At 42.4% G+C, this 27,712-nt stretch overlaps 1 protein-coding gene across 2 annotated transcripts in view; it reads right to left on the bottom strand.

The window, feature by feature from the left end:
* The window catches only part of TACC1 (transforming acidic coiled-coil containing protein 1), a 115,530-nt gene extending 90,557 nt beyond the window's left edge, over positions 1-24,973 (bottom strand). Inside the window, exons 1-2 of one of the 2 annotated variants that reach the window (XM_073902483.1) lie at positions 24,787-24,973; positions 8,213-8,312 (exon numbers count right to left, since the gene is read on the bottom strand). The gene's annotated coding sequence lies outside the window, so the exon portion shown is untranslated. The remainder of the gene's footprint in view (positions 1-8,212; positions 8,313-24,786) is intronic. The other variant, XM_073902481.1, reaches the window with a different exon arrangement.
* Positions 24,974-27,712: the final 2,739 nt, after the last annotated feature.

The following is a 27,712-nucleotide window of genomic DNA, read 5'->3' as shown; positions in this document are numbered from 1 at the left end:
TCCAGGCAGGTTAGCTCCAGAGTTATAACACAGTTTTGCCTCTGTGCTGTATTTCCTTAATTTTTACACTGTGCACTATTTTTTTTAAAGATTTTATTTATTCATTTGAGAGAGAGACACAGCGAGAGAGGGAACACAAGCAGGGGAGTGGGAGAGGGAGAAGCAGGCTCCCCGCGGAGCAGGGAGCCCGATGCGGGGCTCGATCCCAGGACCCTGGGATCATGACCTGAGCCTAAGGCAGACGCTCAAAGACTGAGCCACCCAGGCGCCCCTACACTGTGCACTATTTTAAGAGGAAGAAACTGAGGTTTAGAGAGGTAAGTGGTATATCCAGTATTTAAACCCAGTCCTGTTTTGATCACAAAGCTTATGTTCAACATGGATAATTTTCCCCCCAGCAATCGTGCCAAATGAATATTACCCTTCATAGTAGCCATCCTGGGAAATTACATGCTTATCTCAGAGCTGCACCACCTTTCCTTCTGGGAAGTTAATGAAATGTTAATTTATAAGCCAAAAGGATAAAGTTAGGTTTACTACACATTGTTAGTAAAGGCCACATATTGTTACTGCAAGAGCCACATATTTTTCTTGAAATTAGGTAGCATAAGTGCTCCAATATGGTTCTCCTTTTTCTAAATAGTTTTAGCTATTCTCGGTTCTTTGTCTTCTCATATAAGGTTTAAAATAAATTTGTAAATTTCTTTTTTTTTTAAGATTTTTTATTTATTTTTTGACAGAGAGAGACACAGCGAGAGAGGGAACACAAGCAGGGAGAGTGGGAGAGGAAGAAGCAGGCTTCCTGCGGAGCAGGGAACCCAATGCGGGGCTCGATCCCAGGACCCTGGGATCATGACCTGAGCCAAAGGCAGACGCCCAATGACTGAGCCACCCAGGTGCCCCAATTTGTAAATTTCTTAAAAAAAAAACCTTGTCTGAATTTCCACAGGATTGCACTGAATCTATTGACTAATTTAAGGAGGACTGCTAGTTTAACAACATTGAGACTTCTGATCCATGAACATGGCATAGCTCTATTTATGGAGATCTTGAATTTCCCATAATGTTTTGTCATTTTCAGCCTATAGGTCTTGCACATCTTTTGCTAAATTTATTCCTAAATGTTTATGCTATGTTTAAATATTTTTTACAGATTCTATTTATCCATTTGAGAGAGAGAGAGCACAAGCAGTGAGGAGGGGCAAAGGGAGAAGGAGAAGCAGACTCCCCGATCAGCGGGGAGCCCCATGTGGAGCTCGATCCCAGGACCTTGGGATCATGACCCAAGGCAAAGGCAGATGCTTAACCGACTGAGCCACCCAGGTGCCCCTTTATGCTATTTTAAATGGAGAAATAAAATTGATTACTGTATATTTTATCCTGCAACCTTGCTAAGTTCATTATTACTTCTAATAGTTTTTTTTGTGGATTCCTTAGGGTTTTCTGTATGTCACTTGCAAATAAAGACAGTTTTACTTCTTCCTTTAAACTCTGTATACCAGTGACTAGCACTGGCTAGGTACTTCCATACAATATTAAATAAAAGTGGTTAGAGATAACATCTTAGCTTTTTCCCTGATCTTAGGTGGCAAGGATTGAATCCTTCACATTGAAGCATGACATTAGCTGTCATCTTTTGTAGATTGCCTTAACCAAGTTGGCAAGTTTGCTTTTATTCATAATTTGCTGAGTTTTTTTTAGTGATAAAAAGGTGTTGAATTTCAAAAAATGCTATTTCTATACTTATTAAAATGATCATATTATTTTCCTCCTATATTCTATTAATTTGTTGAATTACACTGATTGATTTTTAGATGTCAAGCCAAACTTGCATTGCCCCTTGATTGTAGTGTATAATCTTTTTATATGCTGCTAGATTTGATTTGATAATATGTTGTTGAGGATTTTTGCATCTATATTCATGAGGGCTATTGATCTGTAGTTTTTTTTCTTCAGATGTTTTCAACTGGTTTTGGAATCAGGATAATACTGGCATCATAAAATGAGTTGGAAAGTGTTTCTTCCTCCTTTATTTTCTGGAAGAGTTTTCATAGGATTGGTATTATTTCTTCTTTAAATGTTTGAGAGAATTCACCAGTGAAGCCATCTGAGCCAGAAGTTTTCTTTGTCAGAATGTTTTTAAATTCCAAATTTCATTTCTTTGTCATAAGGCTGTTCAAGCATTCTGTTTCTTCTTGAGTCAGCTTTGTAATTTATGTCTTTCCCAGAATGTGTCCATTTCACCTAAATGTTCACATTTAATGGCATAAAGATGCTCATACTAATAATAATGGAGTATTTGGGGCAACTGGGTGGCACCTCAGTTGGTTGGGCATCTGATTCTTGGTTTCAGCTCAGGTCATGATCTCATGGGTAGTGAGATTGAGCCCAGAGTCAGACTCTGCGCTCAGCAGGAAGTCTGCATGAAGATTCTCTCCCTTTGCCCCTCCCCCACTCTCTCTCACAAATAAGTATTAAATAAATATTTAAAAAATTTTAAAAAATAATAATGGAGTATTCTCCTTTTAATGTCTGAAGGATCTGTAATGGAATCTTCTTCATTACTGATATGGCAATTTCTTCTTTTTTTTCTTGGTCAGTTGGGATTGAGATTTATCAATTTTATTAGTTTTTTCAAATGACCAGCTTTTGGTTTTACTAATTTTCCCTTTTTTTCCCTGTTCTCTATTTCATTGATTTCTTTCTTATCTTTATTATTTCCTTCCTTCTGATTGCTTTGGGTTTAATTTGCTTCTTTTTCTAGTTTTTTTTTTAAAGATTATTTATTTATTTATTTGAGAGAGAGAGAGAGAGAGAGAGAGAGAGCATGAGAGGGGGGAGGGGCAGAGGGAGAAGCAGACTCCCTGCCGAGCAGGGAACCCGATGTGGGACTCCACCCTGGGACTCCAGGATCCTGACCTGAGCTGAAGGCAGTTGCTCAACCAACTGAGCCACCCAGATGCCCCATTTTTCTAGTTTTTTTTTTTTAAGATTTTATTTATTTGAGAGAGAGAGAGAATGAGAGATAGAGAGCACGAGAAGGAAGAGGGTCAGAGGGAGAAGCAGACTCCCTGCTGAGCAGGGAGCCTGATGTGGGACTCGATCCCGGGACTCCAGGATCATGACCTGAGCCGAAGGCAGTCGCTTAACCAACTGAGCCACCCAGGCGCCCCATTTTTCTAGTTTTTGAAGGTGGAAACTTAGGTGGAAAGGTGGAAAATTGATTTGAGAGCTTTCTTCTTTTATCTTATAGGCATTCAAAGCTATAATTTATTTCCCTCTAGGTACTAAATAGCATATCCCACAAATTTTGATATATTGTATTTTTATTATCATTCAGTACAAAATATTTGCTAATCTCTTGTAATTTCTTCTTCAACCTATTGAATATTTAAAGTGTTTAGTTTCCAAATATTTATGATTTTCCTAGTTATCTCACTGTTCTTAGTTTCTAATTTAATTTAATTGTGGTCAGAGAACAAATTTAAAATTTACTGAGACTTGTTTATGGTCTAGAATATGGTCTATCCTGGTAAACATATTATATACACTTGAATGTGCATTTTACTGTTCTTGGGTGAAGCGTTCTATGAATATCAATTAGGTCAAGGTGGTTGATAATATTGTTAACATTTTCTATCTTTGCTGATTTTTGTTTGTTTACTCTATCAATTTTTGGGAGATGTTATAATCTCCAGTTTTGATTACATATTTCTTCCTTTAATTCTGTCAATTTTTGCTTCATATATTTTGAAGCTGTTATTGAGCACAGGCAAATTTGCGATTTTTATGTCACCTTGGCTAACTAAAATTTTCATTATTCTGAAGTGCCCTTCTTTATCTTTGGTAATACATTTTGTTTAGAAATCTATTTTGTTTGATACTAATATAGCCACTCCAGCCTTCTTGTGCTTACTAGTTACATGATATATCATTTTCTATCCATCTATTTTTGATCTATCTCTGTCTTTATATTTAAAGTATGTCTATTTGTTTTTTTAAATAGACTTTAATTTTTAGAGCAGTTTTCAGTCCACAGTTAAACTGAGCAGAAAGTATAGAGAGTTCCCATGTACGCCTGCCCCCAAACACACACACTGTCCCCAGTATCAACATTGCACACCAGAGGGGTACATATATTACAACCAACACTGACATCATCGTCACCCAAAGTCCATAGTTTACATTAGGATTCACACTTGGTATTGTACATTCTATGAGTTTTAACAAACATATAATAACATGTATCGACCACTGTAGTATCATACAGAATAGTTTGACTCCTCTAAAAACCTGCTGTGTTCTGCCTATTTATCCTCTCCCCGCCCCATTCCCTGGCAATCAGATATTTTTACTGTTTTTGTAGTTTTGCCTTTTCCAGAACGTCATAATAGAATCAAACAGTATGTAGCCTTTCAGACTGGTTTGTCTCATTTAGTAATATGCATTTAAGTTTCCTCCATGTTTTTTTGGTGGCTTGATAACTCAATTCTTTTCAGCCCTGAATAATATTCCTTGTCTGGATGTACCACAGCTTATCCATTCCCCTACTAAAGGACATCTTGGTTACTTTGGGAATTTTTGGCAATTATGAATAAAGCTGCTTTAAACATCATGTGAAGATTTTTGTTTGTAAAAAAGTTTTTAACTAATTTGGGCAAATACTAAGGAATGTAATTACTGGATCATAGGGTTTATTTGTAAGAAACCACCAAACTATCTTCCAAAGGGGCTGTAACATTTTGCACTCCTACGAGCAATGGATGAGAGTTCCTGTTATCCACATCCTCACCAGTATTTAGTGTCACTAGTGCTCTGAATCTTTGCCATTATAATAGATGTGCAGTGGTATCTCTTTGTTTAAATTTGTGGACTCCTGATGACACATGATGTGGCACATCTTTCATATGTTTATTTGACATATATATATTTAAGATTTTATTTATTTATTTGACACAGAGAGAGGGAGAGCGTAGCAGAGGGAGAGGGAGAAGCAGACTCCCCACTGAGCAGGGAGCCCGATGTGGGGCTCAATCCCAGGATCCTCAGATCATGACCTGGGCCAAAGGCAGATGCTCAACCGACTGAGCCACCCAGGTGCCCCTATATATATCTTTTTCACTGAGGTGTTACATTTGGCTTTTTTAATCCATTTAAAAATAATCATCAATTTTAGTCTTTTGATTGGAGTGTTTAGGTTATAAATATTTAATGTAATTACTGATCTGGTTGGGTTGGGTTTTATCATTTTATTTTAAAGATTTTATTTATTTATTTGACAGAGAGGGAGAAAGAGAGAGAGAGTGTACAAGCAGGGGAGTGGCAGGGAGAGGGAGAAGCAGGCTCTCGGCTGAGCAGGGAGCCCAACTCAGGGCTTGACCCCAGGACCCTGGGATCATGACTTGAGCCAAAGGCAGGTGCTTAACTGACTGAGCCACCCAGGTGCCGTGGTTCTATCATTTTATATTTTTGTTTTCTACTTTTCTCTCCTGACATTTACTTCTCCATTTCCCATTTCCTGCCTTTTTAAAAATATTACTTTAATATTTTATAAATTATTCCATTTTTGTTTTATTGATGGCTTTTTAGCTACAGTGTTTATATTTTTATTTCAGCGGTTGACCTATAAATTATAAAATACATCCTTAACTTTTCATAGCCCATTTAAAGTTAATAATGTACTTCTTCTTCTAGAGATGAAAAGTGCAATTTCTGAAAAAAATTTAACAAATGGACTTAACTACCAAATGGTTATGTTAAATGAAAGAATAATCAACTTTAAGATAGAGCAACCAAAATTACTCAAGCTCATGCCACACCAGAATCTATTTACTTCCATTTCCTCTTCAGTACCTTCCGGTAGTCACTTTATATATGATGTCCAGGTTTTAAAGTTATTTTCTGCAAGAATGGTCATAATACCCAGAATGGTCCATAATATCCAGAGATAGAAGCCTGTATATTGTTCTTATGAGATGGTAATGCTCAGTTTTATCACCCACCTTACTCATCACAGTTGTCCTGAGTGACCCCAGTTTCAAAAATCAAATCCACCTCCACAGGATGAAGACTCATCTAGAATACTGAGAATAATTTGGTATGTGCCCTGAAGACAATTTTAAGGGCATTGAGCAATGGAAGCATAATTGCACTAAGTCTGTAATATCTTAAGGTGATAGACTAATATTCCATAATATCTGTTTTTCTTTTCTCTCTTAGTAAAACAAACAAACAAACAAAAAAACCCAATCCTGACTTTTAGCTATTATGGATAATAGCTACATTTCCCAGTCTCCATTGCACATAGGTATGGCCATGTAACTAAGTTTTGGTCAATGGGATAAAAATAAAAGGGCCAAGTTCAACTTATATGAAGTATCATTAATGTGAGGTACTATGGGCTGAATGTTTGTGTCTCCCTCAAATTCATGTGTTGAATAATCCCTAAGAGTGATGGTATTAGGGGATGGAACATTTAGGGAATGCTTAAATCATGAGGGTGGCATGAGATGGGTGCCCTTATAAAAGAGGCTCCAGAGAGATTCCTTGCCCCTTCCATCATTTGAGGACAACAGCTAGAAAGCACTGGCTATGAATCTGGAAGAGAGCCCTCACCTTTGCTGGCACACTGATCTTGGACTTTCAGCCTCCAAAACTGTGAGAAATAAATGTATAAGCTACACATTCTGTGGTATTTTGTTATAGCAGCCCAAAAAGACTAAGATAGGTGGTGAGCCCTTTTGGGCTCTTTCTTTCCCCTGCTGGCTGGAATGTAGCTGGGATAGCTCAGTTCATGAGGCCATACTTCTTGAGGTTGAAGGAGCCTGGATCCATGACACCACGGAGCCCCTAAGTCTGCCCTACAGACCTTTTATGTGAAAGAAAAAATAAACTTACATATTGCTTAACCACTATTATTTTGGATTTCTGAAAAACTCAGCAAAGCAAATCCTAATTATATTATGGTCATTAAATTACGGAGAAAAAAAGTCCTATTACCTTGTAGTCGAGCCATCTGTACTGGAGGAATGGTATTACTGAGTGGCCCTGCCAGCAATCATTCCACCTACTCTTTAGATAAAGAGCGTGTATAAATTAGGGGCGCCTGTGTGGCTCAGTCAGGCTTAACTCAGTCAGTTAAGCGTCCAATTCTTGGTGTCAGCTCAAGTCATGATCTCAGGGTCATGAGATCGAGCCCCGAGAAGGGCTCCGCACTTGGTGCAGTTTCTGCTTGTCCTCCCTCACTCCTCTCCTCATCTCTTTCTCTCTCTCAAATAAATAAAATCTAAAAAAAAAAACCCTAATCCTAGTACATCCCAGGGCTGAAGTATATAGTTCCTGCTGAATGTGTCCATAAAATCTACCCCCAGCCATCATTCCACCCATGCAAATCTATGCTCTATTCCAAATAAACTTCCTCCAATTTCCATTCTCTTCTCCCTCAGTCCTGCCCTGAGTGATTCATTCATTTATGCATTCATTCAGTCATTCACTTATTCATTCAGCAGATACACCCAGACACCTACCTTGATGTCTATCTTACTCTGAATTCATCTAGCAAAAATGTTGCAGAAGGTGAGTGTTGCCTGAGACCAGCCGTCAGCCTCACAATGACCCTGTTGACCATAATTCCACCTCACATTATTGTCATGTCACTGCCTAAATTCAACAAAAAGTCAAAACTAAGAGACTGATTTCTAGAAAAGAGCTGGAAAGGACCTAAGAGGTCATCTAGTTCCAGCTTCTTCTATTTTATTTTAAAGATTTTATTTATTTATTTGACAGAGAGAGACACAGTGAGAGAGGGAACACAAGCAGGGGGAGTAGGAGAGGGAGAAGCAGGGTCCCGCCGAGCAGGGAGCCCGATGCGGGGCTCGATCCCAGGACTCTGGGATCATGACCTAAGCTGAAGGCAGACACTTAACGACTGAGCCACCCAGGTGCCCCTCCAGCTTCTTTTATTAATATGAGTGAACTGAGGCCTTGACACACTTGAGACTTGCCCAAGGTTACAGAGACAGTGCCAAAGCTGCAACCAGGACTCAGACTTCCCCACCCCGCCCAGCCCTCTGTTCTTTCCTCCCTTCTTACTTCCTTCATTCACACTTAATCCAAATACAAAGATGACATATCTATTACTTTGATTAGAAAATATGAACATTTTACTTTAAAAACCATCCCAGTTATACTCAATGTCAAAGAAAGAAATTACCTTTGGTGATTTGTCTTTGAATTTATTCTCAGTTTACCCTGAAGAGTGAACATGCCAGCAACCCAGACCAGGACCTTTGCTCTGACTGGAGCCCTTAGGACTGAAAAAAATTAAGTCAGGTGAAAGTCACATGCTTATTTACAAGGTAGGTTTTCAGTGCAAGTTTCCAGCCAAATGCCTTCTGCCTAAGGCTAATTCTCAGAAATTCCTCTACAGTTCCACCACTCTGTGTATGACTGTTGTCTTACACTTTGTGCTAGTGAAGCTGACTTCTGGTCTACGCGCGTGCACACACACACACACACACACACACATACACACACACAGTGTTTGTTCCCCTGATTTAAGGTGATACAACCGTCATCCATAATAAGTGGGCAGTTTCCAGAAGAAAGCTTGTGCTTCCGGACCTGTGATTCTGCCCTCCTACTGTGGGAACGGCTGCCAAGTCCACAGTTTCAATCTGTATTCTCCAGAAGACCAATGAAAACATTTAAAACAACAACAACAAAATTTCTTTTGTTTTTTATTTCATTTACTTGTCATTTCTATTCCTACATAATGGTTCCAGGACTATACCCTTTGTGTGCTTTCTATTGATTGATTGATTTCTTTCTTTTTTTAAAAAAAAGATTTTATTTATTTATTTGAGAGAGAGAGAATGAGAGATAGAGAGCACGAGAGGGAAGAGAGTCAGAGGGAGATGCGGGACTCGATCCCGGGACTCCAGGATCATGACCTGAGCTGAAGGCAGTCGCTTAACCAACTGAGCCACCCAGGCGCCCTGATTGATTGATTTCTATTGATTTTGTTTTTAAAGCAGGATATTTTTTGTGCCCTGGCCTTGTCTTCAGAGATAGAACCTGCCTGCCTATAATTCAAACATCCTCAGTAACCTCAAGTGTCTTCTTGGAACATTAACTCTTGGTACTTTTTTGGGTCTCATCTAACTCAGGGGTAGAGACCTGGAGCAACCTTTGGGTATTTATTTTTAAGTCATCTCTACATCTAACATGGGGCTCAAGCTCACAACCCTGAGGTCAAGAGTTGCATGCTCTACCGACAGAACCAGCCAGGTGCCCCAACCTTTGGGTGCTTAAACATGGATTCCAACCCACTGCCTGGTGCTGAAGGTTGGAGAATAGGGAGAGTATACTGTATTTCTACTCTCTGACCCAGCAGGCTCCAACGTTAGTCATTGCACCAAGAAATGAAAAAGCGGGTAGAAAAAACAGAAAGTTGGCAAGAGTCCTGAAGGCCTGGGTTCAAGGAAGTGCTTAAACTTGTGAGCATTAAATTTGGAATTAAAAAATCAGTATGATTGTTCATTGAATCAAAATAGCAGCATAAATACAAAAAAAAAAAAAAAAACTACCGTTTTCTGGCTGGGCAAACCAGCAGGCTGTATGGAGCCCAAGAATGTTGCAAAGAAGATGCAAACATTCAAAGGAAATCTCTAAAGACAGACAAAGTAAATATAAAATGTTTTTTGGCTTAGAGGATAAGAGTGTCCTTAGAGGGAAAGTCGGGACCTTAATTATTTATCTTAGGACATTTGTGAGCCAGCCAGAGCTGCCAAGTTACAAGACTAAAACGGGCTTTTCACCATAAGCAAGATAAATACAAAGAAGATTAAGAGCAGGCAGAACCGAACCTCAGAGCCACTCTTGCCTCAAGCAGTCTCAAAGTCTTCCATATTCCAACAGAGAAACGCCAGAATTGCACTGCAATGATTCCGAACCTGCAGGTGAAAATCCAGGGCTACCCATGGGAGTTAGGATGGAAGAAAATAAAAATATGACACCTTACCAGATGTAGTGTGTGCACTGATCAGCAGGGAATGCTCCTATTTACTTTTTCCGTGCTCCGGGAGTGGGGGTGGGGGGTGGTATCAGATCAGGATTTGCTTTGGGTAGCCTTAGTTTTGAATTTTTCAACTTTCTTGCCTGGGCTCACAAGTTATTTTTTATCTGTATTCAACTCCATGATCCACATGGCTATTGATACTATAACCATTTTCTTGAGCATCTGGGATCCAAAAGGTATGGGCGGCATAAGTGGAAGCTATAGACTCCATCATTTGGCTCCTCTGCCCCTCCATGAATAGTCCCTGGGAGGAAGGGACTGATCCTACCGCAAGGACTGAACAGGGCATGAGACGGTCATTGCAAGAAGGGAAACAGAGGCTTGAGCAAAGTGGAATGAATGTGAGAAACAATACCTGGATTGCCTGGTCAAAGCATACTGAAGGACAGTCATAGGGCCAAAGAGCTAAAAGGGGCCAATGGGATCATCTGATTCCAAATCCCGCCTGATTCGGAATTCCTCTGATTGAGAATTGTGACCAATGGTCAGCCAACCTCTGCTTGCAATATTCAGAGATATTTTTGGCAGGCGAAGAATTGCAGCACTCAGATCCCTTTCCAAGAAAGGACTTAGCAGCCCAGCTTCAAGGAATGTGGTTAACTGATAACCTCCAGCTGTTAGTGCCTTCAGGGTCCACCTCAGCTTTTCAATCTTCTCTGGGAGTCCCCAGCCAAAGGCTGAGCAAAGTGGTGGCATAAAGACCTGACCATTTCTGCCCAACATGGCACTCCTCTTAGTGGATAATGTTTGCTTTGGAGCTCTTCACTGGCCTTGCTGAGACTTAGTCAGAACTACAGTCTGAAGGCTCTCCTGCCCAATCTTGCTTTCTCTCCTGTCCAAGTGTTACACCTCAATAAGCCTTAATACATGAAGCACAGGGGATTTTTTTAGAGCATGAGCTATTCCTTTATATACATATATTTTTTTTAATTAAGTAAACTGTACCCCCAATGTGGGGCTTAAACTCATGACCCTGAAACTAAGAGTTTCATGCTCTACTGACTGAGTCAGCCAGGTGCCCTGAGCATAAGCTATTCTTTATGATACCGTAATGGTGGAAACATGACACTACACGTTTGTCAAAACCCATAGAATCTTACAGCACAAAAAGTGAACCTTAATGTATATGCATTAAAGAATCACTTAGGAGGTGAGGGGATTCCAGGATTGAATGCAGACTAACAAAACAATCTAACTGTATGACAAATATACGAAACACCTGTACTTGAAGGGGTTGAGGGGGAGGTGCTGACCTAAGTAACTCTGGAGACGAGTGGAGTCTGTAAGACTAATGGCCAATAAACTACACATAAGCACTGTATTCTGGCTGATAAAGTTGTTTCCCACAGGAGCACACGATCACAATGCTAAGAACACTATACATGTATATTGCAATTGAACAATGAAGTAAATTGATGGCAGATGGTGGGAGCCAGCTTTCTTGGCTGAAGTGAGAAGTTATAGGTAAGCAAAGGGAGGTCTAGAAAGAGCCATGTGATAATAAATCAGAGTTGGAGACATCAATATGAATCCATGTTTTGTTCCATATAGATTCAGATGGTTACATATAGAAATATTTATAAATGTGTGTATATACCCAGGTTAGTATACACACATATATCTTGCACTATCAGCTGAGAGGGCATAAAATCAACAGCCCCTCAGTAGCAACAAGCATATATAGCACCCAGAGTTTGGTTTTCAATTCCTTTCTCCAATAAAAGGAACCAGGACTACTTGGAGAAATGGGTGATTCTAGGACTAGAGCAAGAAATATACAAGGTGATCCTGGAGCTTCATATAGTGCCAGAAAGTAAAAAAGTGCTCAAGAAAGAAACACAACACCAAAACCCACATTGATAGAAGTGTAACATAGGGACACAGAAGCCAACTGAAAGAGTTCCCAATGGCCAAAGTTGGAACAAGTTGAGAAATGAAATTAACAAATTAGTGTTGGATTATAACCTGAAGTATGAAATAATTACACATAAGTTTCTACAATATAAGTAAACGATTTAACAAATAAATAAATGAAGAGACAAATGTTCCATGAACAAAAATTCCAAATAACTTGTGTAGATACTCCAGTCTCAATGAGGCAATGCTTAACTCTTCACTCCTTAAGCATGGGTGGCGCATAGTGGCTTCCTTCCAAAGAGTACCATATAGAAAGAGGAACAAAGAGTCACTTTACAGTGGAGAAATCCGACAAACACTGCTTCAGCCATGTGATCAAGGTAAACACCAGTAGTGATAAGTCATGTTGACAGTATGTATCCTTTTTTTTTTAAAGATTTTATTTATTTATTTATTTGCCAGAGAGAGAGAGTGAGCACACAAGCAAGGGGAGCAGCAGGCAGAGGGAGAAGCAGGCTTCCCGCTGAGCAAGGAGCTGATGCAGGACTCGATCCCAGGACCCTGGGATTATGACCTGAGCTGAAGGCAGACGCTTAACCGACTGAGCCACCCAGGCATCCCAGACAGTATGTATCCTTGATATGATGCAAGGAAACAGTACTTTACTTCTGTGGTCTTCCTTCTAAGAACCCATAACCACAGTATAATTGTGAGAACAACATAAAACAAATTCCAATTGAGACATTTTACAAAATATGGGATCAACGGTCCTCAAAACTTTCCGGGTTGTCAAAAACAAGGAAATCTGAGAGACTGTCAAACTAAAAGTAACCAGAGGAGTTATAACTACTAAATGCAATAAGGCCCCCAGGATGATCTGGAACAGAAAGAGGACATTTGGTAAAAACTAAAGAAATTAAATAAAGTATGGACTTTAGTTAATAATAATGTATCAATACTGGTTCATTAATTGTGATATATGTACCACACAAATATTAAATGTTAATTACAGGGGATTCTGTATGTGGGTTATATTGGAACACTCTATACTATCTTCATAATTTTTCTGTAAATCTAAAACTGTTGTAAAATGAAAAGGTTCTTTTTAAATGCTCCCTTATATTGTTAAAACTAACTTTCTTATATTTAGCTAACATCTGCCTGCCAAGAGTCTTTACCACCTTGAGTGTTGTTTGATGATCCTCTGCCTGGATCCCTCCTACCCTAGATCTTCATGTGGCTGCCTTTATTGTCATTCAGGACTCAACTCAAACATCACCACCTCAGTGAGGGTGCTTCCAACTACTCAGTCTGAAGAGGCATCTCCTAATCCCCAACCCTATTGTCTTATCTTGTCTTGGTTTCTTCTGAAATTATTTTTATTTTTATGTATCATCTTATAACCACCCCCACACATGAGGCCCAGAATCTCATTATCCTTGCCCACAGCAATCTTTGCAAGTACCTAGAAAACAGTCTGGAAATACAGAGAACACTCAAAGAGATTTATTAGTTGAATGAACCAATTAAAAAATTGGTCTGCTTTCTTCGACATGATAGTTCTTTGAACATATGGACTTGCATCCCTCCAAGTTTTCTTTACTTCGAGTTGGAAACCTCTAGATTCTTCACATGTTTCTCACTTAACATAGGTCCCTGGTACCGGATGATGATAACAGTAGTAATAAAATTATTTATTTATTTATTTAGTGCTTTATCATATACTGTGCGCTGTGGTAAGTAAGCACTTTTAAAACAGCTTCTCTTGTATCCGCACAAAATTTATGCTCTGTAAGTCAGGCATTGTTGGATAATTTCTGGAATGTCATTATCCCCCTTAAAAATGGCCCCAGATCTGGACTCTACCGATGAAATACATTCTGGACAAAAGAACTGTTGCCTTCTCTGATGTCTTTGTCCATCAACATGACCTATTTGGGGGATAGGTTTGCTTAAGGAGCAGTGAAGCCATGCTTTTACTGCTGTCCTCTGCCAGTGGTCATCACACTGATCTGTGATGAGATAAGGAGCTTGTAGCAGACTGTAAACCACCCACATCACTAAGGACACTGTTTAGTTCAGCTGGTTTGTTTTTCACAGCAAGACCTTCTCAATGAAGGAAGCTGTGTGTTGGTTTCTAGTCTGACACCAGCTCTTCATCTTGTTGTGACTGCCTCTCTGAATAGCACTGATCTCAGCCACAATTCTCAGCGTTGTTTTCTTATTCTGTGTCGTAACAGACTCAATATTTAGTTCATTCCTGCTGCCAACCAACTTTGAGCAAATGACTCAGGGTAGAAATCCTACAAAGAATACTCAAAGATTGCCCAGAAGGAGGGCAGTTGGTGAGGAAGGTGTGAGAAGAAGGTGAGAGGGTGGCATAGTGGAGAAGTCCTTAGACTGAGTCCTATGACCTCTAGTTTAGTCCTGGATCTGTCGTTCACCAGCTGTGGGTAGGGAAATTCTCTCCAGGTCTCATTTTCCTCATCTGTGAAAGAAGGTGATGGAGGTAGGTAAATTCTTTCAGTTTTTGTGCTCTAGGTTTTAACTCCTTGAGTCAAGTGACTTCCACATACTAAATGTCCCTAGGCTGAGCCTTTCCACAACTTGCGTGTCCCCATCACATCTGCCACCATTTTGTTTCCCACAAAGTTTTGTCTGGTGACGACACAACCGGCTTCAGAACGGGAATGTCACAGTGATATCCAGCAGCCAGGCCCAAAGATAAGGGAATTAGAGTCTAGGGGCTGAAAGGCATCTTCAGCAATATGTGTCTCCCAATGATTGAGCAATGCTTTTGTCAAACATAGAGGTATCAATAAATGCGTGCCATCAGATTTTTTCTGGAGGTTTCTGGTACTGCATATAAAGAGCTTGAAAGTTACTACTCTGTCCTAACAGCAAGTAAAAAGCTGAACAGACTGAAAAATCAACAACTCTTCTTGGATCCATAGGAGAGGGAAGGACATCGGACAAACCACTCCACCCAAGATTGGAGAGACCAACAGGTGAGTACGGAAAGTCATTGCTTACCAGAACAGAGATTCATAAGCAGAACCACCATGGAAATAATTTGGGTATTGAGAAATTGATTCTAAAGTTTAAATGGAGAGGCAAAAGACCCAGAATGGCCAACACAATTTTGAAGGACAGGAACTAAATTGTAGGACTGACACTACCCAACTTCAAGACTTACTATAAAGCTACAGTACTCAAGACAGTGTGGTACTGGTGAAAGAATGGACAAATAAATCAATGGAACAGAACAGAGAGCACAGAAATGGACCCACCTACAAATAGACCCATATACATTCAGTCAAAGGAGCAAAGGCAAGACAATGGAGCAAAGATAGTCTTTTCCAACAAAAAGAAATACAAGACATCTGAATTGGCAAAGAAGAAGTCAAACTCTCACTCTTTGCAAATGATATGATACTTTATGTGGAAAACCCAAAAGACTCCACCCCAAAACTGCTAGAACTCATACAGGAATTCAGTAAAGTGGCAGGATATAAAATCAATGCACAGAAATCAGTGGCATTCCTATACACCAACAACAAGACAGAAGAAAGAGAAATTAAGGAGTCGATCCCATTTACACCTGCACCCAAAACCATAAGATACCTAGGAATAAATCTAACCAAAGAGGCAAAGGATCTGTACTCAGAAAACTATAGAATACGCATGAAAGAAATTGAGGAAGACACAAAGAAATGGAAAAATGTTCCACGCTCATGCATTGGAAGAACAAATATTGTGAAAATGTCTTTGCTATGTAGAGCAATCTACACATTTAATGCAATCCCTATCAAAATACCATCAACGTTTTCAAAGAAATGGAACAAATAATCCTAAAATTTGTATGGAACCAGAAAAGACCTCGAATAGCCAGAGGAAAGTTGAAAAAGAAAAGCAGAGCTGGTGGCATCACAATTCCAGACTTCAAGCTCTATTACAAAGCTGTAATCATCAAGACAGTGTGGTACTGGCACAAAAACAGATACATAAATCAGTGGAACAGAATAGAGAGCCCAGAAATGGACCCTCAACATTATGGGTCAACTAATCTTCGACAAAGCAGGAAAGAATGTCCAATGGAAAAGACAGTCTCTTCAACAAATGGTGTTGGGAAAATTGGACAGCCACTTGCAGAAGAATGAAACTGGACCATTTCCTTACACCACACACAAAAATACACTCAAAATGGATGAAAGACCTCAATGTGAGACAGGAATCCATCAAAATCCTTGAGGAGGACACAGGCAGCAACCTCTTCGACCTCAGCCGCAGCAACTTCTTCCTAGAAACATCGTCAAAGGCAAGGGAAGCAAGGGCAAAAATGAACTATTGGGACTTCATCAAGATAAAAATCTTTTGCACAGCAAAGTCAACAAAACCAAAAGACAACCGACAGAATGGGAGAAGATATTTGCAAATGACATATCAGATAAAGGGCTAGTATCCAAATCTATAAAGAACTTATCAAACTCAACACCCAAAGAACAACTAATCCAATCAAGAAATGGGCAGAAGACATGAACAGACATTTCTGCAAAGAAGACATCCAAATGGCCAACAGACACATGAAAAAGTGCTCAACATCACTAACCATCAGGGAAATACAAATCAAAACCACAATGAGATACGACCTCACACCAGTCATGATGACTAAAATTAACAAGTCAGGAAATGACAGATGTTGGCGAGGATGCAGAGAAAGGGGAACCCTCCTACAGTGTTGGTGGGAATGCAAGCTGGTGCAGCCACTCTGGAAAACAGTATGGAGGTTCCTCAAAAAGTTGAAAATAGAGCTACCCTATGACCCAGCAATTGCTCTACTGGGTGTTTACCCCAAAGATACAAATGTAGTGATCCAGAGGGGCATGTGCACCCCAATGTTTGTAGCAGCAATGTCCACAATAGCCAAACTATGGAAAGAGCCAAGATGTCCATCAACAGATGAATGGATAAAGAAGATGTGGTATATACATAAAATGGAATATTATGCAGCCATCAAAAAATGAAATCTTGCCATTTGCAATGACATGGATGGAACTAGAGGGTGTTATGCTAAGCAAAGTAAGTCAATCAGATAAAGATAAGTATCACATAATCTTACTGATACGAGGATTTTGAGAAACAAGACAGAGGATCATAGGGGAAAGGAGGGAAAAATGAAACAAGATGAAACCAGAGAGGGAGACAAGCCATTAAGAGACTCTAAATCTTAGGAAACAAACTGAGGGTTGCTGGAGTGGAGGGGGTGGGAAGGATGGGGTGGCTGGGTGATGGACACTGGGGAGGGTATGTACTATGGTGAACACTGTGAATTGTGTAAGACTGATGAATCACAGACCTATACCCCTGAAACAAATAATACATTATATGTTAATAAAAAATTAAAAAATAAAATACGTTAACCCAATAAAATAGTTAAAATCTAAAAAAAACCAAAAACACACAAAACAAACAAACAAACAAAAAAGATAGTGTTTTCCACATATGGTGCTGGAATAACTGGACCTTATACCCTTCACAGAATTAATTCAAAATGGATCACGGACCTAAATGTGAAATGCAAAACTAGGGGCTCCTGGATGGCTCAGTCGGTTAAGCATCTGACTTCAGCTCAGGTCATAATCCCAGGGTCCTGGGATCGAGCCCCATGTCAGGCTCCCTGCTCAGTGGGGAGTCTGCTTCTCCCTCTGCCCCTCCCCCCTGCTTGTTCTCTCTCTCTTGCTTGCTCACTCTCTCTCTCAAATAAATAAATAAATAAATAAATAAATAAATAAAATCTTAAAATAAAATTGTTCTGAAGGGATTCATCAGTGCCTCTGTCACTCTCTGTAGTAAGCTGAACAATGACCCCAAAGATATCAGGTCCCACTCCCTGGAACCTGTAAATGTGACCTTATTTAGAAAAATGTTATTTTATTGGCAAATGGAATTAAGGATCTTGAAACAGACAGATTATCTTGGATTATCTGGGTGGACCCTGAATGCAATCACAAGAGTCCTTATCAAAGGGACACACAGGAAGATTTCACACACAGAAGAGGAACAGGCAATGCGACCACCACGGAGGCAGATACTGAAGTGATGCGCCCACAAGCCGTGGAATAGTGGCAGCCACCAGAAGCTGAAGAAGTCGAGGCGCAGATTCTCTCCTATGGCCTTTGGGGGAGCATGGCCCTGTTGAGACCTCGATTTCTGCCCAGTGACACTGATTCGGGACTTCTGGTCTCCAGACCAGTGAAAGAATACATTTCTGCTGTTTGAAGCCACTGAATATGTGGTCATTTGTTGTAGCAGCCACAAGAAACTCATACACCATCTTCCTAAATTTCACCTTCCTTTCATATAGATTTTTCTTTCCGTAATGAATAAAGCCACCCACATGTATCAGTCAGGACCCTCTCCAATTTGAGTGTTTAATCAAGGGACTGTAGACGAAGGTCTGAGTAGAGTTTGAGAGACCTCAAGAGAGTGTCCGTTTCACAGAGCTCAATGGTGGGGGAGACTCTAGCACCACCCCAGGCCTCAAGGGTTAGGGAGATAAAAGCTGTGTGGAGAGAGGCGGCCGTCTGACAGGAGCTGTGGCCTGCAGTCAGGGGACACAGTTGGCCCACCGCAGAGGAGCAGGGAGAATAAGCACCTCATATCACTCTCTTCCGTGGCTCTGATTTCCTGCTAGTGGCCTCTGGTCACAAATGCAAGCGAGCCATCCAGGTCAGCCTCCTGGACACAGAGAAGAGTGGCGAAGAGTGGAGAGTGGATTTATAAGGGCAAATGGAAATATCTGGCACCCATTTAACTTCAATCCCTTCTCAAGACCGTCCACATAACAGATGGGCTTTGTGAGACAGAGGGCCCCCTGGATCCTAGCTCTGTGGCCTTGGGCAAGTCCCTACTTCCCTAGGCTTCCTTCTCCTCATCTGTAAAATGAAGGAATTAGACTAGAAAGTCTTTAAGATCCCTTTTAGCTCTAATGCTCGGGATTTGAGAAGCAGACTAAATGCCTTCCCAGGCTGAGGCTGACCTGTGTCTAGAGTCCTGACAGCTGTGCACTTACGAAAACATAAGCAGGCCTCTCTTTTCCATGACGTACCTCTGCACCCGTGCAGGGTGTGCAGCGCACGCTGGTTGTGGAGCTACTCCAAGGAAAGGAGCAGGCTGTGCTCCCTCACAACGTGGACATATCACAGGCATGCTCGAAAAGGGAACGGGGGCCTAGAAAACCAGACCGGGCCCTGAACAGCCAACGGTGTGATGTGAGGAGCAAGCCACTCACCCAACGGCCAGGACGCTGGTCAGTGGGCACGTCTGCTCGTTCCTCAAGAAAACTCCGGGGGACCTCAGCAGCTGGGCAGCAGCTGGTGCGGCCCTCGGCCCTCGGCCCTCGGGCTGGCCGGGCAACTCCACTGGCAGGCCCAGCAGAGGGGTGGCTGCCAGCAACCACACAGATGGTAATAATTAACCAGAGAGTCAAACTATGGAAAGTTCCAAGGGTCCAGGAGAGCCCCACACTGAACAATGAACATACACTGAGCCTTCCCCTGCTGCCTTGAGACATTTTGTTCTGTATTATGCCTGCCTTTTCAACTTCTCCTGTCTGCTCCTGTCTCTTTGGAACCTCTTTTTCAAAATGGAGGATGAGGCAAAGGAAGAGAATATCTTCATGAGCCCTCCAGGCCTCCAGAAGATGTGAACTACCCGCCCCTCCCCCCCATCCCCATATACCTTGGGTGGCCTGGGATAAACAACAGATTTCCTCCCCGCCCCTAGCCCCACCTGTCATCATTAACTAGGACCCTCCATAACTCCTGACGGGCCCCACATGAGCACTCATTTATAAGTATGTGATTTGGCAGTGGGGGGCCTGACAAGGACCTCTAGCCCTAAATCCTTAGAAACCCTTCCCAAACTGCTGATTCCTAAATTCCATTGTCATCTTGTTCTCAGCAAAACAATTTGAATCTCTTTGTACACACAACCCCACTTGGGAAATGTGTGCTTTAAGGGTGCTCAGTGAGTTAAGGGCCCCAAGGTCCTATTGGAGATGAGGAAAGAAGAGGAGTCCGCATGTGAGAAACAGAAGGTGGGCGGAAGCGGGGGCGCGGCGGGAAGGACAGAGAGAGAGGGCCCTGGGCACTGAGGGATGGCATCACCCACTTCACGCCACTGCCCACAGCGGTCCCGGTTGAGTCGGTGCTATAAATGTTTTCTGAGAATTCAGATAAGCAGCTTCTCTTATCAAGAAAACAAGAGATAAGAAACAGGGCAGAGGACCATAGGGGAAGGGAGGGAAAACCGAATGGGAAGTCATCAGAGAGGGAGACAAACCATGGGAGACTCTTAACTCTAGGAAACAAACTGAGGGCTGCTGGAGGGGAGGTGGGTGGGGGATGGGGTAACTGGGGGATGGGCATAAAGGAGGGCACGTGATATGATGAGCACTGGGTGTTACACGCAACTGAGAAATTATTGAACACTGCATCTGAAACCCATGATGTACTTATATGTTGGCTAATTGAATTAAAACACACACACACACACAAGGGAAGCTTGCACTGTGGACCTCAGACCCTCAGAAAGGAGCTTGCCTTTCCAGCGATGGGGTAGATTACAACCGTGGAATGTGGTTAGGGGGTGCCTGGGGGGGTCTCCCTCTTCCAAAATGCTTCCCCTGTTCATTGCCACCGCGAAATCTAAGTCTCCCACTAGAGTCAAACCTGCATATCAATTCATTTATTAATCACTTCCCAGTGGTTTGCTAACAGTCAAGCACTGGCCAAAAGGAATTCTGACGGACAAGAACTAGGATTAATTTTAGGTACAGGGTACTGACAGTATTAGGTGCAGAGCAGGGCTCAGTGGGAGGCTGCAGCTGGGACCTTCTCTGTCTTGTCCGAAAGCGACAGAGATCATTGCAGAAGAGGAGGGAGGAATCCCTGGATACCAGGACTCTGGGAGAACCTGGAGACAGGTTAAGATGGCAATCCACTCCACAGGTCTACCCACACCGGGCCCTGCCTGACAATATGCTTGCTTAGATGCAGGTGCACTGGGCCCTCCCGCACCCCCGTCCCCCATATCAGGCACCCTTTGTATCATCTGCCCCCTGTTCTCCAAAATGCCTGAGCACTCAGACCTCAGACAGTGGGTGTTCGGCTCCCTCGATCCTCTTCTAAACATGGCACATTTCAAACAGACAGAAATGGACTAAGTCAGGGAGGATTAGATCTACTATAACCATACTGTAAGCTTTAAGCACCCACAGGCAAACCGGACAGTCCTGAGTTAGTGCCGACCCTAGCTCTTACCAGCTGTGTGTGTTTGTGCATATTGTTTCCTCCTCTAGACCTCAGGTTCCTCATTTGTAAACTGGGGATAATAAGAGTTTTCACTCGATATGCAGTTTTGAGGATTAAACAAATGAGAAAATGCATATGAAGCACTTAGCACAAGGCCTGGCTCCTAGTAAGTGCTCAATAAATGTCAATTATTAATGTATTTCTTGCCTACTTTTACTTCCAGTAAAGTCTGGCAAACTGATGTGCATAACTTTCAGAATCATAGCAAATTTAATCTAGACTTAAGCTAGACTCACAGATTTGTTCTTTGAAAAAGCCACAAAATTCTTTTGTAATTCATGATCTCCTTACTGGTTTTTTTATCTGCTATATTTAGCTCTTAAATTTTATATCTCAGAAGTCATCCTCCCAAAAATACAAGTGGTTCAGCCAATGGCATTTACTCACTGAAAAAACAAGCAAATTTGTTTTTGAGATAGGTCGGAGGTGGGACTAATTTCCATAACTTCAAAGATAAATAGATTATACCTCATTTCATTGAAGGGTCCAATTTGACAAAGCGACCCTAAAGACTAGTTGTTTCAGTTCTACCTCTTTAATCTCTGGGAGAACCTCTCAGCTCTTTCTCATAGGTCCCTAAGCTGTCTCTCAGGGACCCTGGTCCTTTCTCGCTGGGGTCCAGGAACAACCCTCTCCCCCGAGCTCACAGCTGAAATTGCTAGTGTCCATTTTATAGCCTCGAACAGCAGTTACTTATTTCCAGACGGCCGCCGAACTACCTAAGGTTTATCCAACAACCTCTTTTACACATAAAAACATAATTCACTGAGTGTTTACTATGTGCCAGACACAGTTCTAACTGCTTTCTGTGGACTAACTCATTTTATTGTAATAATATCTCTGTGACAAAGATACTGTCATTATCGTCCCTCTACTTGGATAATTTGCCTGTGATGACGTAGCTAATACGTGGCAGAACTGGGATTGGAACCCAAGGGGTCTGGCTACAGAGCTGCTCTTTCCCACTAAACTATACCACCTCTGAGAGAAGAGGCGAAGTTTATCGGGGATACTGCTTGAACAAAACTCCTGACTCCACTCTTTCACAGAAGCACCCTTCCTTCCATGGAACATTCTGTCCTGACCCTGTCACTCTGTTCCTTCCAGCCTTTTCTCTGGGGCATCCTTTGCCAAAACTATGAACAAAACACACTCACCACAACATCCCTCTTATCTCTGTCAAATAGGGCTGCAAAAATATTCGAGGCACTGGGGCTCAGACTCAGAGGATGGGGCTCCAAACCCACTATGAGTAGTAACTGGCTGGGTGCCCTTGAGCAAGTCAATTCATGTCTCTACCTTTAGATGCCTTATCCGCAGAGTGGGGAACATGCCTTTGTGGGGATTACATGAGCTAATCCTTGTAATGTGCTCAGCAGAGTGCCTGGCTCAATCAGTAAGCTGTTATCATTACAGAAGATCAATAACAGCTATTATGATTACTGATCACACAGTCCGTAACTGTGAGCAGAGTTGAGAAGGGCACATTCAGAAAAGACTCAGAGAGCGGCCAGCTTGTAAGCCAGGCTCTCCGGGGCTCTGCCCCTTGCCTGTCCCTGCACGTGAGGACAGGCTGCCTGAGATGGAAGGGCTCATCCCCACACCTGGCTGGCACACAGCTCCACTGGGTGTCCTGGGGCAGGAGGTGACCACGAAGTAGGAGGGAGTAGGGGGGCCAAGTGAGCGCTTAGACAGAGGAGCTAGAAATCCCACTGTGAATCAACTCCATTCCAGAAGCATTCACTTTCAGCCCAGACACGTTACTCTTTCCAGCTTAGCAGTTCTGAGACTGTTTTCAAAACTTTCTTTCAACTGGGCACCCCAACATATAAGTCAGTAAAGAGCTGCTTTGTTGGGAGTGGGAAGAGGAGGCTCCTGGAGCACTCGCAGGCTCCTGGTTGAACTCCTCCCCCAAAAGGACCCTGTGTCCCTTCTAAACAGCAATGATGTCCTCAGGCCACAGTTTGAGGAGCGTTTTTTAAGAGAAACAAATACATATACTACATGAACCCTGCCCTTAGGGAGCTTGGAGTCCAGTGAGCTGGCAGCTACAGTCCTGCACTGGCTGGCAAGGTAACTCCGACGTCCCTCGTCGAAGGTCAAATCCCAACAGGGCATTCTTGCTGGCTCCTACAGAACCTTCAGGCTTTTCAGTTGCACGAGATCCTTCTACATTTATACCACACACTAAAGGGACGGGGAAGAGCTTGCTCGCCTTGTTCACTTGCTTCAGTAAAATAATCTTTTAAAACTAACTTACCTCTCACAACACCTCAGTGGGGTGGGGTTATAACTATCCCATTTTACAGATGAGGAGACTGAGGCCGAGGACATTTAACTCGTCCAGAGCCACCCAGCCAGGCAATGCTGGAACCATTGCTGACTGTTTTCAGAGCAAGGCAGCCGGCACTTAAGACCGAGGCTACCTTCAGTGCAGGCCCCATCTCTGCCATGGACCAGTTGTTTCTCCGGCATCAGCGTCCTCATCTGTAAATAAGGATGACGGCAATGACGCCTACCGCCCTTAGAATGGTGGCTGGCACACAGCCAGTGCCCAACAAGAGTTCTTTGCTGTCTTGGGATCGCCAACTAATAGGTTATGATGAGTTTGTTCAATTCACCATCTCATTGATCTGGCCCGTGAAGAGAACAGCGCAAGGCAGTATGCGTGTAGCTAAGGAGCTGTGTGTGTGGTACAGGTAAGTAAAAGCCATAGGAGTTCAAATGAAGGACATTTGAAATGCCTCATTTAGGACTGCTTCATAAATTTTTGAGTACTCCTTGTGCAGAAGCCATGCTGAGTTTTCAGTGTCGGTCCAACGTCAGCCCGTGTGGTGCCAAGGCTAGCCTTCCAACCACTGACTGACGGGAGCGCGTCCCTAACAAAGCCAAGGGCCCCATGCAGCCTCCCGGCTGGACGGGTTACCTCTGCCACGGGCACCTGGGTCTCGAACTGCACCTGGGCTCTGCCCAGAATCGCCCAGCACTGGCGTTCCAGGGCGCTTGGGCCACACCCCCACGCCTGGAGGGGCAACTCCAGAGTGTGCCCAGGGGTGGGAGGGGGAGGGAAGGAGAAAGCCCCGGGAGCCAGCAGGACACATGGTCCTGGCACTTCACTCATTTCTTTGTCAGTCTCCCCAGCGCCGAATGTATTCACGAGAGCTCCTTGACATTGCGGGGACTCAAAAACAAAAAACAAAAAACCACCCCAGAATTCGGGGAACTCTCAGAATTCTGCCACAACACCTTCCATACCAGAACTCAAACCAAACGTGTGCTTCCAGGAGCCCAGGAGTTAAAGTTCAGTTTGGAAAGAGAGGGAAAAGAAATGTCTGACCTTATGCCTGACAGTCCGCCTACCCACCACACACACCCGTGGGCAAGAGAACGCCCTCAGCCCAAGGCTTAAAGGACAAGTCCTCCTTTTGCGCAATAAATGTCAAACGATCGCAAGAATGTCCAGTCCTCCGTGCCTACCTCTTGGGCTGAGGTCCACAGAGTCGTTTCTCGCCGCCGTTTGCACCACCTGCTACCACGGATCCATCATCCCTCCTTGGGAAGCCGGCGCTTGCCGCGGCTCAGGGAGGGGTTCCGCGGAAGGAAGGGGAGGGCAGGCACTGAGATCACCGACGTGGGAAGGGGATGGTCTCCGAACCAAGCACTTGGTCAGAGGGAAAAGGATGTTTTGTAATTTTTGGCTTGAATTTCCAGAGGCAGAACAGGAAATGTCCACTGGGGCTGGGAGCTCCAGGGAGAAATGGGCTGCAGTCTCCCTTCGGAGGGGAACTTCCCTGGGGCTCTCAACGGTGCCCTGTCTGGAATTTACAGCGCCGTCTGAATTCTGGTGCCCCTTTCCCCCTTACTCTTTTCCTTAGTACATTTTTTTTTTCTTAATGGAACGTCAGCTTCGTTCCTGACATGCTGGAAAATTTTCCTCTGCCTAAACTTGGCTCAGGAACACTCTCTCCTTGTGAGAGAATTTCTCCTGTTACAAAGTTCAGTTTTAAAAAAACAAAACAAAAACAAAAACAAAAAAAGAAGGCTATTTGTTTAGGCAACTTTTGTACTAGGGACATTTTTGATGGACTGTTTTTTTTTTTCATCTGAACCTCTGGGTTTCAAGAAATATACACACCCATATTCCTCTTGACTGTTTTCCCCTCCCTTCGAATGGAAAAACAACAACAATAATAACTGGTAAAAGATTATAGTGAAAATGTCCTTAAACTGTGGGTCTAGGTCAGCCTCATCTCTGCTCACATCTCTGCCCACAGTGCAGGGGGTGAGGAGTATGGTAAGTGGGGGAATGCTAGTCTCCAAGACCCTCTCTTAGTTCTAGGTCTTTCTGTGCTGGGGACACAGGAACTGGCTACCTTTCCCAAATGGGGTCCAGTTCCACGTAACCACATCCTCAGCCCCTCAGGGATGGGGCTGCAACATTGCTGGTTGTGATTCTTGGAGGCGGTGGGTGGGGGTGCATGGGGTAAAAAGCCATCGTAAGATTTAGCTGTTGGTAATCGCCTGGAGGGTGGCATGTCTGTGCATTGTCAAATGCCACCACAAATTGGGAAACTTTAGGGTACTTGTTGACCCTTGCAATAAAACTCAGTAGTTCTCATGGTGCTAATTGGGGATTAGTTCACAAACAGGAAATGAGGACATCCCCTCTGCTCTGCTTATTAAAAGAAGGTGAGTAATAAACAAATTAATAGTATAAGCAAGATAAGAACAAATTTTTTTGCCAATTCATGAGGTTAGAAAATTTCAAATGTTTTAGAAGTCTCCTTCGTTTACAAAAATTATACTGCATACATAATAGGCTGAGGCTAGCAATTTTTAGATTTTTTATTTAATGTATCGATAACATTTTTTAAAGGATAGTTTACTTTTTACTTTTTATTTTATTTTAATTTTTTTAAATATGTGGGTTTTTTTTTTAAGATTTTATTTATTTATTTAACAGAGAGAGAGCACAAGCAGGGGGAGCGGCAGGCGGAGGGAGAAGCAGGCCCACTGAGCAGGGAGCCCGATGCAGGGCTCGATCCCAGAACCCCGGGACCATGACCTGAGCCAAAGGCAGATGCCCAATGACTGAGCCACTCAGGCGCCTCAATAACATTTTTATCTAGTCAGTAAAGCAAGACTGACTTAGGTGAAAAAAATTTTTTTTCTAGCTTGAGTTTTGTACCTAAATTTGAAAGTACTTGAAATGCATTCATATTCTGAAATTTAGAGATTCTGTCATTTCAGTTTTGGTTTAGTGTGGAAATAATCCTAATCAACAAAATTTAACCCATCATTAAAGTATTTAACTAGATGCCCATTTTTTTTAACATATCTTAACATAATGGTATATGTAATATACTATACTCCTTCACTTGGTTTTTGTCCCCAGACGATCTCAAGAATCACACTCTGAAACGACGTAGACAAATTGAGTCTATTTTATATCTAAACAACAGACAAACTGTGTTCTAAAAAGATTGATCATGCCCCCAAATGAAGGCAAAAGTCTAATTCCCAGATATGGAATGTGCAGCTTGGTGGGCACAACTTGCCACAGGGATGGGGGGATGTTGCCAAGCAGAATTGGTGGGGTGTTTTTTTTTTAATAAAATATTTATTTATTTATTTGAGAGAGAAAGAGAGAGAGGGTGCGGGGCCCAGGGGCAGAGGGAGGGAGAAACTCAAGCAGATTCCGCATTGAGCCTGGACCCACATGTGGGGCTGGATCTCATGACCCTAGACCGAGATCAGACCCAAGCCTAAACCAAGAGTTGGATATTTAACCAATTGCACTCCCAAAGGCACCCTAGTGGGGTGGTGTTTCTAATTCTTATCCTGAGAGCAAGAGTCAATAGCTTAGTCAGTCATCTTTTTCCACTTGCTAAACTAACTGATTTGATATGAATATAGACAGAGGCATAACAATTTTATGGGCAGCAAAAGACAGAGCTGAGGATGAAATGAAAACCCAGTCTTTTTAAGGTTAAAGGGTTTCAAAGCTAGACAAGTTTTCACAAAAGGCCAAAGTTTGGATTGGTTTGTAGGTGAGGGACCATACTGAATTTTACCAGCTACATAGTGTTGGTTGAGTGCCTAGTGTGTGTGCTGCTCTATTTGAGGCCTCCTCAGAAGGAAAATGATTTTAACACAACAATTCCATAAGGTATTGTTGCTCTCATTTTACAGAAGGGATGCTAGGGTTCTGAGCAGTATCTTTTGCAATTTTACTTGGCAGTGTCAAGATTGTTCATGATTTAAAAAAAAAGATTATTCATGATTTGAGTTTTTTGAAAAGATTGATTTTATTCATGTTGCCTGTCTAGTCCCCCAGCTCCCTACCATGTTCCATGTTAGAATTGCAAATATCATCCACTTCTTCATTCCAATCAATGAACAT

The sequence above is a fragment of the Callorhinus ursinus genome, unplaced genomic scaffold, assembly GCF_003265705.2.
Source record: "Callorhinus ursinus isolate GAN/ISIS: 27379988/994484 unplaced genomic scaffold, GSC_fseal_2.0 scaffold17, whole genome shotgun sequence".
In the NCBI taxonomy this organism is placed as follows: domain Eukaryota; kingdom Metazoa; phylum Chordata; class Mammalia; order Carnivora; family Otariidae; genus Callorhinus; species Callorhinus ursinus.
Note: the sequence above shows the minus strand (reverse complement) of the source record. Positions and strands in the feature narration are given on the sequence as shown.